The 6626-nt window shown below is 47.8% G+C and overlaps 25 non-coding genes across 25 annotated transcripts; all 25 read left to right on the top strand.

Annotated features, from left to right (window-relative positions):
* Positions 1-186: 186 nt before the first annotated feature.
* Positions 187-258, top strand: trnaa-ugc (transfer RNA alanine (anticodon UGC)). Its single transcript has one exon. It is a non-coding gene; the product is annotated as a tRNA-Ala (tRNA).
* A 435-nt stretch (positions 259-693) lies between these two features.
* On the top strand, positions 694-765 carry trnaa-agc (transfer RNA alanine (anticodon AGC)). Its single transcript has one exon. It is a non-coding gene; the product is annotated as a tRNA-Ala (tRNA).
* Positions 766-862: 97 nt separating this feature from the next.
* trnaa-ugc (transfer RNA alanine (anticodon UGC)) lies at positions 863-934 on the top strand. Its single transcript has one exon. It is a non-coding gene; the product is annotated as a tRNA-Ala (tRNA).
* Positions 935-1035: 101 nt separating this feature from the next.
* On the top strand, positions 1036-1107 carry trnaa-agc (transfer RNA alanine (anticodon AGC)). Its single transcript has one exon. It is a non-coding gene; the product is annotated as a tRNA-Ala (tRNA).
* Positions 1108-1203: 96 nt separating this feature from the next.
* On the top strand, positions 1204-1275 carry trnaa-agc (transfer RNA alanine (anticodon AGC)). The gene has a single exon. It is a non-coding gene; the product is annotated as a tRNA-Ala (tRNA).
* Positions 1276-1372: 97 nt separating this feature from the next.
* On the top strand, positions 1373-1444 carry trnaa-ugc (transfer RNA alanine (anticodon UGC)). Its single transcript has one exon. It is a non-coding gene; the product is annotated as a tRNA-Ala (tRNA).
* Positions 1445-1545: 101 nt separating this feature from the next.
* trnaa-agc (transfer RNA alanine (anticodon AGC)) lies at positions 1546-1617 on the top strand. Its single transcript has one exon. It is a non-coding gene; the product is annotated as a tRNA-Ala (tRNA).
* A 97-nt stretch (positions 1618-1714) lies between these two features.
* On the top strand, positions 1715-1786 carry trnaa-ugc (transfer RNA alanine (anticodon UGC)). The gene has a single exon. It is a non-coding gene; the product is annotated as a tRNA-Ala (tRNA).
* Positions 1787-1887: 101 nt separating this feature from the next.
* Positions 1888-1959, top strand: trnaa-agc (transfer RNA alanine (anticodon AGC)). The gene has a single exon. It is a non-coding gene; the product is annotated as a tRNA-Ala (tRNA).
* A 97-nt stretch (positions 1960-2056) lies between these two features.
* Positions 2057-2128, top strand: trnaa-ugc (transfer RNA alanine (anticodon UGC)). Its single transcript has one exon. It is a non-coding gene; the product is annotated as a tRNA-Ala (tRNA).
* A 94-nt stretch (positions 2129-2222) lies between these two features.
* On the top strand, positions 2223-2294 carry trnaa-agc (transfer RNA alanine (anticodon AGC)). The gene has a single exon. It is a non-coding gene; the product is annotated as a tRNA-Ala (tRNA).
* Positions 2295-2391: 97 nt separating this feature from the next.
* On the top strand, positions 2392-2463 carry trnaa-ugc (transfer RNA alanine (anticodon UGC)). The gene has a single exon. It is a non-coding gene; the product is annotated as a tRNA-Ala (tRNA).
* Positions 2464-2564: 101 nt separating this feature from the next.
* On the top strand, positions 2565-2636 carry trnaa-agc (transfer RNA alanine (anticodon AGC)). The gene has a single exon. It is a non-coding gene; the product is annotated as a tRNA-Ala (tRNA).
* A 97-nt stretch (positions 2637-2733) lies between these two features.
* Positions 2734-2805, top strand: trnaa-ugc (transfer RNA alanine (anticodon UGC)). The gene has a single exon. It is a non-coding gene; the product is annotated as a tRNA-Ala (tRNA).
* A 101-nt stretch (positions 2806-2906) lies between these two features.
* On the top strand, positions 2907-2978 carry trnaa-agc (transfer RNA alanine (anticodon AGC)). Its single transcript has one exon. It is a non-coding gene; the product is annotated as a tRNA-Ala (tRNA).
* A 97-nt stretch (positions 2979-3075) lies between these two features.
* Positions 3076-3147, top strand: trnaa-ugc (transfer RNA alanine (anticodon UGC)). The gene has a single exon. It is a non-coding gene; the product is annotated as a tRNA-Ala (tRNA).
* A 270-nt stretch (positions 3148-3417) lies between these two features.
* On the top strand, positions 3418-3489 carry trnaa-ugc (transfer RNA alanine (anticodon UGC)). The gene has a single exon. It is a non-coding gene; the product is annotated as a tRNA-Ala (tRNA).
* A 98-nt stretch (positions 3490-3587) lies between these two features.
* trnaa-agc (transfer RNA alanine (anticodon AGC)) lies at positions 3588-3659 on the top strand. Its single transcript has one exon. It is a non-coding gene; the product is annotated as a tRNA-Ala (tRNA).
* A 97-nt stretch (positions 3660-3756) lies between these two features.
* trnaa-ugc (transfer RNA alanine (anticodon UGC)) lies at positions 3757-3828 on the top strand. Its single transcript has one exon. It is a non-coding gene; the product is annotated as a tRNA-Ala (tRNA).
* Positions 3829-3929: 101 nt separating this feature from the next.
* trnaa-agc (transfer RNA alanine (anticodon AGC)) lies at positions 3930-4001 on the top strand. The gene has a single exon. It is a non-coding gene; the product is annotated as a tRNA-Ala (tRNA).
* Positions 4002-4271: 270 nt separating this feature from the next.
* On the top strand, positions 4272-4343 carry trnaa-agc (transfer RNA alanine (anticodon AGC)). Its single transcript has one exon. It is a non-coding gene; the product is annotated as a tRNA-Ala (tRNA).
* A 267-nt stretch (positions 4344-4610) lies between these two features.
* On the top strand, positions 4611-4682 carry trnaa-agc (transfer RNA alanine (anticodon AGC)). The gene has a single exon. It is a non-coding gene; the product is annotated as a tRNA-Ala (tRNA).
* A 270-nt stretch (positions 4683-4952) lies between these two features.
* trnaa-agc (transfer RNA alanine (anticodon AGC)) lies at positions 4953-5024 on the top strand. Its single transcript has one exon. It is a non-coding gene; the product is annotated as a tRNA-Ala (tRNA).
* Positions 5025-5121: 97 nt separating this feature from the next.
* On the top strand, positions 5122-5193 carry trnaa-ugc (transfer RNA alanine (anticodon UGC)). The gene has a single exon. It is a non-coding gene; the product is annotated as a tRNA-Ala (tRNA).
* A 103-nt stretch (positions 5194-5296) lies between these two features.
* trnaa-agc (transfer RNA alanine (anticodon AGC)) lies at positions 5297-5368 on the top strand. The gene has a single exon. It is a non-coding gene; the product is annotated as a tRNA-Ala (tRNA).
* The last annotated feature ends 1258 nt before the right edge of the window (positions 5369-6626 follow it).

Raw genomic sequence — 6626 nt, 5'->3', positions numbered from 1 at the left:
GCGGCCCTCGAGGACTGGACTTGGACACCCCTGGTCTAAATAGATAACCTGTCTGTTGTTGAGTTACCCATGCATGCAAACTGACTTTCACATGCATCGCATACTAGAACGACTTTCACATGCATTGCATTCTATACCAGCCTATCTCATGGTGGCCGGGGAACAACCAATTGCCAATTGGCAGCTGGGGATATAGCTCAGTGGTAGAGCGCATGCTTTGCATGCATGAGGTCCTGGGATCCTTCCCCAGTATCTCCATGTTTTGGTAGCTCAATCTGAATAGATTGTCTGATTTATAATTGGGCATCGCATAGAACGAATATGGTGGCTGGGGAAAAACAATCATCGATCGGCAGGTGGGGATGTAGCTCAGTGGTAGAGTCTATGCTATGCATGCATGAGGTCCTGTGATCGTTCCCCAGCATCACCATGTTTTGGTAGCTCAATCTGAATAGTCTAATTTAGAATTGGGCATTGCATAGAACCGATATAGTGGCTGGGGAAAAACAGCTGTCTGGAGGCAGGTGGGGATGTAGCTCAGTGGTAGAGCGCATGCTTTGCATGCATAAGGTCCTGGGATCGTTCCTGAGCATCTCCAAGTTTTGGTATCTGAATAGACTGTCTGTTTTAGAATTGGGCATCGCATAGAACCATTATGGTGGCTGGGGAAAAAACAATTGCCCATTACCAGGTGGGGATGTAGCTCAGTGGTAGAGCGCATGCTTAGCATGCATGAGGTCCTGGGATTGTTCCCCAGCATCTCTATTTTTTTGGTAGCGCAATCTGACTAGATTTTCAGATTTTTAGGCATCGCAGAAACCGCCATGGCGTCTGGGAACCAACCACTTGCTCTTTTGCAGATGGGGATGTAGCTCAGTGGTAGAGCGTATGCTTTGCATGCATGAGGTCCTGGGATCGTTCCCCAGCATCTCCAACTTTTGGTAGCTGAATCTGAATAGACTGTCTTATTTAAAATTGGGCATCGCATAGAACCATTATGGTGGCTGGGGAAAAAACAATTGCCCTTTGGCAGGTGGGGATGTAGCTCAGTGGTAGAGCGCATGCTTAGCATGCATGAGGTCCTGGGATCGTTCCCGAGCATCTCCATGTTTTGGTAGCTCAATCTGAATAGATTGTCTAAATTAGGGCATCGCATAGAACGGTTATGGTGGCTGGGGAAAAGACAATCGTCGATCGGCAGGTGGGGATGTAGCTCAGTGGTAGAGCGCATGCTTAGCATGCATGAGGTCCTGGGATCGTTCCCCAGCATCTCCATTCTTTTGGTAGCACAATCTGAATAGATTTTCTGGCTTTTCGGCATCGCAGAAACCGCCATGGCATCTGGGGACTAACCGCTCACTCTGTGGCAGTTGGGGATGTAGCTCAGTGGTAGAGCGCATGCTTTGCATGCATGAGGTCCTGGGATCGTTCTCCAGCATCTCCAAGTTTTGGTAGCTGAATCTGACTAGATTGTCTGATTTAGAATTGGGCATCGCATAGAACGAATATGGTGGCTGGGGAAAAAACAATCGTCAATCGGCAGGTGGGGATGTAGCTCAGTGGTAGAGCGCATGCTTAGCATGCATGAGGTCCTGGGATCGTTCCCCAGCATCTCCATTCTTTTGGTAGCGCAATCTGACTAGATTTTCTGACTTTTCGGCATCGCAGAAACCGCCATGGCATCTGGGGACTAACCGCTTATTCTGTGGCAGTTGGGGATGTAGCTCAGTGGTAGAGCGCATGCCTTGCATGCATGAGGTCCTGGGATCGTTCCCCAGCATCTCCAAGTTTTGGTATCTGAATCTGACTAGATTGTATGATTTAGAATTGGGCATCGCATAGAATGAATATGGTGGCTGGGGAAATAACAATCATCAATCTGCAGGTGGGGATGTAGCTCAGTGGTAGAGCGCATGCTTAGCATGCATGAGGTCCTGGGCTCGTTCCCCAGCATCTCCATTCTTTTGGTAGCGCAATCTGAATAGATTTTCTGGCTTTTCGGCATCGCAGAAACTGCTATGGCATATGGGGACTAACCGCTTATTCTGTGGCAGTTGGGGATGTAGCTCAGTGGTAGAGCGCATGCCTTGCATGCATGAGGTCCTGGGATCGTTCCCCAGCATCTCCAAGTTTTGGTAGCTGAATCTGACTAGATTGTCTGATTTAGAATCGCATAGAATGAATATGGTGGCTGGGGAAAAAACAATCATCAATCTGCAGGTGGGGATGTAGCTCAGTGGTAGAGCGCATGCTTAGCGTGCATGAGGTCCTGGGATCGTTCCCCAGCATCTCCATTCTTTTGGTAGCGCAATCTGAATAGATTTTCTGGCTTTTCGGCATCGCAGAAACCGCCATGGCATCTGGGGACTAACCGCTTACTCTGTGGCAGTTGGGGATGTAGCTCAGTGGTAGAGCGCATGCTTTGCATGCATGAGGTCCTGGGATCGTTCCCCAGCATCTCCAAGTTTTGGTAGCTGAATCTGACTAGATTGTCTGATTTAGAATTGGGCATCGCATAGAACGAATATGGTGGCTGGGGAAAAAACAATCGTCAATCGGCAGGTGGGGATGTAGCTCAGTGGTAGAGCGCATGCTTAGCATGCATGAGGTCCTGGGATCGTTCCCCAGCATCTCCATTCTTTTGGTAGCGCAATCTGACTAGATTTTCTGATTTTTCGGCATCGCAGAAACCGCCATGGCATCTGGGGACTAACCGCTTATTCTGTGGCAGTTGGGGATGTAGCTCAGTGGTAGAGCGCATGCTTTGCATGCATGAGGTCCTGGGATCGTTCCCCAGCATCTCCAAGTTTTGGTAGCTGAATCTGACTAGATTGTCTGATTTAGAATTGGGCATCGCATAGAACGAATATGGTGGATGGGGAAAAAACATTCGTCAATCGGGAAGTGGGGATGTAGCTCAGTGGTAGAGCGCATGCTTAGCATGCATGAGGTCCTGGGATCGTTCCCCAGCATCTCCATTCCTTTGGTAGCGCAATCTGACTAGATTTTCTGATTTTTAGGCATCGCAGTAACCGCCATGGCGTCTGGGGACTAACCGCTTACTCTGTGGCACATGGGGATGTAGCTCAGTGGTAGAGCGTATGCTTTGCATGCATGATGTCCTGGGATCGTTCCCCAGCATTTCCATGTTTTGGTAGCTGAATCTGAATAGACTGTCTTATTTAGAATTGGGCATCGCATAGAACGAATATGGTGGCTGGGGAAAAAACAATCGTTAATCGGCAGGTGGGGATGTAGCTCAGTGGTAGAACGCATGCTTAGCATGAATGAGGTCCTGGGATCGTTCCCCAGCATCTCCATTCTTTTGGTAGTGCAATCTGACTAGATTTTCTGACTTTTCGGCATCGCAGAAACCGCCATGGCATCTGGGGACTAACCGCTTATTCTGTGGCAGTTGGGGATGTAGCTCAGTGGTAGAGCGCATGCCTTGCATGCATGAGGTCCTGGGATCGTTCCCCAGCATCTCCAAGTTTTGGTAGCTGAATCTGACTAGATTGTCTGATTTAGAATTAATCACATAGAATGAATATGGTGGCTGGGGAAAAAACAATCATCAATCTGCAGGTGGGGATGTAGCTCAGTGGTAGAGCGCATGCTTAGCATGCATGAGGTCCTGGGATCGTTCCCCAGCATCTCCATTCTTTTGGTAGCGCAATCTGAATAGATTTTCTGGCTTTTCGGCATCGCAGAAACCGCCATGGCATCTGGGGACTAACCGCTTACTTTGTGGCAGTTGGGGATGTAGCTCAGTGGTAGAGCGCATGCTTTGCATGCATGAGGTCCTGGGATCGTTCCCCAGCATCTCCAAGTTTTGGTAGCTGAATCTGACTAGATTGTCTGATTTAGAATTTGGCATCGCATAGAACGAATATGGTGGCTGGGGAAAAAACAATCGTCAATCGGCAGGTGGGGATGTAGCTCAGTGGTAGAGCGCATGCTTAGCATGCATGAGGTCCTGGGATCGTTCCCCAGCATCTCCATTCTTTTGGTAGCGCAATCTGACTAGATTTTCTGATTTTTCGGCATCGCAGAAACCGCCATGGCATCTGGGGACTAACCGCTTATTCTGTGGCAGTTGGGGATGTAGCTCAGTGGTAGAGCGTATGGTTTGCATGCATGATGTCCTGGGATCGTTCCCCAGCATTTCCATGTTTTGGTAGCTGAATCTGAATAGACTGTCTTATTTAGAATTGGGCATCGCATAGAACGAATATGTTGGCTGGGGAAAAAACAATCGTTAATCGGCAGGTGGGGATGTAGCTCAGTGGTAGAGCGCATGCTTAGCATGCATGAGGTCCTGGGATCGTTCCCCAGCATCTCCATTCTTTTGGTAGCGCAATCTGACTAGATTTTCTTTTTCGGCATCGCAGAAACCGCCATGGCATCTGGGGACTAACCGCTTATTCTGTGGCAGTTGGGGATGTAGCTCAGTGGTAGAGCGCATGCTTTGCATGCATGAGGTCCAGGGATCGTTCCCCAGCATCTACAAGTTTTGGTAGCTGAATCTGACTAGATTGTCTGATTTAGAATTTGGCATCGCATAGAACGAATATGGTGGCTGGGGAAAAAACAATCGTCGATCGGCAGGTGGGGATGTAGCTCAGTGGTAGAGCGCATGCTTAGCATGCATGAGGTCCTGGGATCGTTCCCCAGCATCTCCATTCTTTTGGTAGCGCAATCTGACTAGATTTTCTGATTTTTCGGCATCGCAGAAACCGCCATGGCATCTGGGGACTAACCGCTTATTCTGTGGCAGTTGGGGATGTAGCTCAGTGGTAGAGCGCATGCTTTGCATGCCTGAGGTCCTGGGATCGTTCCCCAGCATCTACAAGTTTTGGTAGCTGAATCTGACTAGATTGTCTGATTTAGAATTGGGCATCGCATAGAACGAATATGGTGGCTGGGGAAAAAACAATCGTCAATCGGCAGGTGGGGATGTAGCTCAGTGGTAGAGCGCATGCTTAGCATGCATGAGGTCCTGGGATCGTTCCCCAGCATCTCCATTACTTTGGTAGCGCAATCTGACTAGATTTTCAGATTTTTAGGCATCGCAGTAACCGCCATGGCGTCTGGGGACTAACCGCTTACTCTGTGGCACATGGGGATGTAGCTCAGTGGTAGAGCGAATGCTTTGCATGCATGATGTCCTGGGATCGTTCCCCAGCATCTCCATGTTTTGGTAGCTGAATCTGAATAGACTGTCTTATTTAGAATTGGGCATCGCATAGAACCATTATGGTGGGTGGGGAAAAAAAACTGTTGTCCATTGGCAGGTGGGGATGTAGCTCAGTGGTAGAGCGCATGCTTAGCATGCATGAGGTCCTGGGATCATTCCCCAGCATCTCCATGTTTTGTTAGCTCAATCTGAATAGATTGTCTAATTTAGGGCATCGCATAGAACGGTTATGGTGGACGGGGAAAAAACAACTGTCAAACGGCAGGTGGGGATGTAGCTCAGTGGTAGAGCGCATGCTTAGCATGTATGAGGTCCTGGGATTGTTCCCCAGCATCTACATGTTTTGGTAGCTCAATCTGAATAGATTGTCGGATTTAGAATTGGGCATTGCATAGAACGATTATGGTAGCTTGGGAAAAAACAATAGTCAACCGCCATGGCGTCCGGGGACCAACCGCTTGCTCTTTGGCAGAGGGGGATGTAGCTCAGTGGTAGAGCGCATGCATGAGGTGCTCTGCTCGATCCCCAGCATCTCTAAGTTTTGGTAGCTCATTCTGAATAGATTTTTTGATTTCAACCATTGCAAAGAATCACCATGATGGCTGGTGACCAAGCACTTACCCTTCGGCAGATGGGGATGTAGCTCAGTGGTAGAGCGCATGTTTGGCATGCAGTTGGTCCTGGGCTCGATCTCCAGCATCTCTACGTTTTGGTAGCTCATTATGAAGAGATTACTTTTCAGATGTTTGGTTAACCTTGCATGAAAACTGAATTTCACGTTCATTGCATAAAACCATCACTCCATCTCTGGTGACTGGGTGGAGCGTCGTCATTCAAAACATTTGAGGTCCGGACCTTTGCCCTGAGAAATTACTTGCAGTGGTAGCCCTCCAAATTTCTACTGAATGTCACAGATTAAGACAATTAAGATAACACATCAAACTTTTAATAACATTTGCAACTTATACCAGCATTCCTGAGTTTAGTTAAAATATTTATGTTTGATGGTGAAAATGAAACAAATGAAGCCTTTAATTAGCATTGAACGACATTATCTTTTGCTGGGTATCTTTTTTCAATGTCCGCACGCTGTCTTCATCCATATTATATTATGTATTATACCACCATCGTGTGGCCACAGCAAACGATCGTATCTGCTGAGTGCAGACACGAACATTGGTTTTTGAAACAAAACTTTAATAATGGTAAATATCAATAACAAGAACTAAATACCAAATAAATACTCATATTAAATCCGTGGCTCGGTGGGGTACTGGTTAGCACGGGCGCCTCACAGTTAGGAGGGTGCGAGTTCGATTTCACCTCCGGCCCTCCCAGTGTGGATTTTGCATGTTCTCCCCGTTCCTGCATGGGGTTTCCTCCCACATCCCAAGTAATATACTTGGTAGGCCGATTGAGCATTCCAAAT

The sequence above is a fragment of the Syngnathus floridae genome, chromosome 2 (genome assembly GCF_059516105.1).
Source record: "Syngnathus floridae isolate MCC-2025c chromosome 2, RoL_Sflo_1.0, whole genome shotgun sequence".
Lineage (NCBI taxonomy): Eukaryota > Metazoa > Chordata > Actinopteri > Syngnathiformes > Syngnathidae > Syngnathus > Syngnathus floridae.
Note: the sequence above shows the minus strand (reverse complement) of the source record. Positions and strands in the feature narration are given on the sequence as shown.